The 3,632-nt window shown below is 35.1% G+C and overlaps 1 pseudogene; it reads left to right on the forward strand.

Annotated features, from left to right (window-relative positions):
* The first annotated feature begins 306 nt into the window (after window positions 1-306).
* On the forward strand, window positions 307-1,259 carry LOC149231824 (uncharacterized; annotated as a pseudogene).
* Window positions 1,260-3,632: the final 2,373 nt, after the last annotated feature.

Consider the following 3,632-nt stretch of genomic DNA (forward strand, 5'->3'; position numbering starts at 1 on the left):
CACTAAAAAGTTCATTTCACGTTATGTGACATTGTCTTTTCATTTACTTGGAAGGATAGTGTTTTAAGTAATCACATGATGTGAAAGCAAACTGAAGATATAGATTAACACTTATCTTACCCACTTATGATTTGAAGCCACGTGAAATTCCATTTTAATTTGCTACCTTGAAAATTTATCTTCAGATCTGGCGTCCTCTACGCATTCTTCCACGAAAGTGCTGGTTCCCTTTTTTTAAACGCACGCTGGTTCCAAAAACTTTAAAAATACGGATTAGATTTGAATTTTTGTCAAATTTCAGTCAAAATGTATGCTGGAAGCAGATCAGCTGCACGAGGAGCTCAACAATTCCTGTCATTTCTTCGACGCTCGAATACCTACAAATGCCAGCGGAAAATGGGGACGTTTTCTTCTGATAACGTGCAGAAATCTCCAGGTGTTTCCTCAAAAAGTCCATGGGGTTTCTGCGGCTATGGCGTCTTCTCCAAATCACTTGTTCCTTTGCATCTACAGACGGTATTCATGTCTTTCTCAGCCATTTCTCAAGGCTTCCGGGATGATGATTTTTCAGAGCTTGATGCGAAGGAAATGAAGGAAGACGAGCGTTTCAAAGACGCCATAACTAAGAAAGTGCCTAGTCTCATTTCTATTTTCTCCAATCAAAATGTGACGAGAAGTGTAAAATCCGTCATTTCTATTCCCTCTGGAAAAAATGAGAAGAAAAATGTGAAATCTGTCACTTCTATTCCCTCAGAAAAGACAGAGAAGAAAAATATGAAATCTGAGCAGCAACAAAAGACAACGCCGAAGACGGAGAAAGCCAAGGGTGGCTTGGATATTTTGCAGCATCCATGGCCAGAGTGGGTTCAATTTCTAGAGCATTTGAACGAAAGAGGTTACCTGAGCAAGGCATTTCATTTTCAGTGGCCGAAAGAACTTCGAGGTCTTAGAACAAAGGGAATCCATGCTTTTATCAAGTTTGCAGCTTTCAGTTTCACTGAGGACTAGAAATTTCAAAGTTGTCTGGAAGTGACCTGAAAAAAGTTGCACTTCATAGAGTTCCAAGTGTTGGAAAACTTGTTGTCCTTGCTGCAGAAAGATTACGCTCTTTCTACAGTACTGAGGACGACGCTTCCATCCCCATTGACGTGGATGACACTAACAATCCTCCATCCGTGGAGGTGTCTGAGGTAAAGAGATTAGAATCGGAAGATGTTGTTAGATACCTCCGATACACAGGAAGGGATTTAATAAACTAATAATAAAACACTCATAAAATAAATAGCAAAAATATACAAATCAGACATTGCAGAAAAGCCCTGAGAGCCTTACTGTATTATATTCTTCACACTTATAATGTTATATACAAATAATGATAATAGTACAAATAAATATATGAGGAAGTTTGCTTCAAGATAGTACGTTTATCTTGGACACTATGGTTGAGCGAATATCAATTTTCATGATTTTAATTAATTTAATTATTTGGACTTAGAATTGTTTTAAGAATCTTAATTTTCATGATTTTAATTAATTTAATTATTTAGACTTAAAATTGTTTTAACATATGACAGTAAGGCTAACATAGTCGAGATAAACCCACGAATGGAAAACACACTTACACTTTTGTGGATTGCCCGAGCATTAGCGTCCCATTTTCTCTTTTTAATTTCCACTCACAGTTTTTCTGAGATATATCTCTATTCCCTGACACATCTCCACACAAAACTGGTTTCTCCCATTGTGTTTAGTTGATTTGCAACATAAAAAGGGTTTACACAATTTCTACGAAACAGGGAGAAATATCAATTAGCACAAAATGGAAGATGCCGCTGTGACTCATTTTTGCTACTAGAAAGGTCACTTTTTTATGTGGAGGATATAGTTATTTTTTCAAATATGGAATTAAGGATGTTATAGGTTCAAGTTGGATACTATTGCATTGTGATTGTTTCATATATAAGTATAGGCTGAATTAGTATGTTTTTTCTTTCAGAGAGAAATCCATATATATGGCCGAAACCCTCAGATTATAATATGGCCGAAGCCAGATTACATTATGGCCGAAGCCAGACAGAGTATGGCGGAAGCCAGCTGATTTTACAGCAAAGCCGTCACAATATCCCCGAAGCAAGGAGTCCTCCGCAGAGATCGAACACGGCTGGGGGAGCGAAAGCCATCCGCCCCAGCCCTCATATCATGCACGCCGGGTGCAAAGGCTGAATTAGTATGTTAGTGGAGGATAAAGTTATTTTTACATTCTTACAGGACATTCTCATTATTGGTATGTAATGTGGAAGGGTTTGTTTGGTAGATTATATCAGTGCCACATCAGAGGTCATGAGTTCGATCAACCGCGAGCTGCTGCAACCAAGAGTTCAAGAGCGGTTCTTTATATCACCCTGAATTGATTTAGAAAAGAAAAAGGTATGTAATGTGGAATTGTGCCAATTTCATTTAGGAAAAAAAAAAAAAAACATGAAATGTGGAATCATACAATTAATTTTGAGTATATCTGATAATCTATATTGCATTGCTGCTACCAGTTTGACGAGATCTCTAGTTCTTCGTAACGTTTATTATATGTACGTGTTTATTATCTTTGCAGTTCCTATCGCAATAGTGGTCAGGTAGGCATACAACCTTTGCTCGTATCCAAAAGTGCTGGGAATAGAAAATTCTTATAAGTTTTCATTTAATTACTCGTATCTAAAATCTCATGACAAGAGACTCGCTGGAAAACAAAGCTGGTGAGTTCTCTATCTGCAAAATTTGTATTACACGTAACTGTAACTCCTTATTTGGTTGCTTCAAATATAAGTCTATCGTAAGAGGATAGCCTGAATTAGTAAGTTCAAGTTTTATATTCACTTTTTAATAGTCACTTAGGTTAAACTAAAATAATTTAGGATGAATTTAGATGAAAATTTATATTATTTTAAATTTAAGATAAAATTGTAATATGATTAAGGTTAAATTGGATTTTGATTAATTTAAACTAAAAATTATATCTATTTTTATTTAAAATTAAATATATTTTGATATACTTGATATTTCGTTTTTATTATAGTTAAAAAAAATAAAAAATTATAATAAGTAATAGAATTTTTAAATTTAAATTTACATTAATTTAAATGCTTAGACACATGTGCCATTATCAGTGAATCATCTATAATAGAGTAACCTTCAGCAACAGAAAGAGTGCACTAGCATAATGATTCCATGAGGTGGTTGATTCTGAACTAAACTAATAGTTTGGTTCCCCTCCCGGTTGATCCGACGGGCTTAGGAATCCAATCACAAGCTAGATTAACACGTGATTGAAACATTGTAGTTATTGTATGAATAAGAAAGAACAAAACCTCAAGCTATTTCTTAGCTGTTAAATAGGGTCTAACTAAGACCCAACAACCTTTAACTACAGTGCCTTTACGCAATTTTTTTTAGTTATATTTACTCTAAAACGATACTACATTACATACTTTGATTACCATGAGAAAACCTCTCTTAGAATCCATATTCCCAAAAGTGAAGACAAAATTCACCATTCTTATCGGTAACAATATTGATTACCGGAATTAATTCCACATACCTAGCTTCTGATTACCATGAGAAAAGCTCTCTTAGAATCC

This window comes from Pinus tabuliformis, chromosome J (genome assembly GCF_031772625.1).
Source record: "Pinus tabuliformis cultivar Carrire ecotype Pingquan chromosome J, CPIR1, whole genome shotgun sequence".
NCBI classification, from domain to species: Eukaryota; Viridiplantae; Streptophyta; class Pinopsida; order Pinales; family Pinaceae; genus Pinus; species Pinus tabuliformis.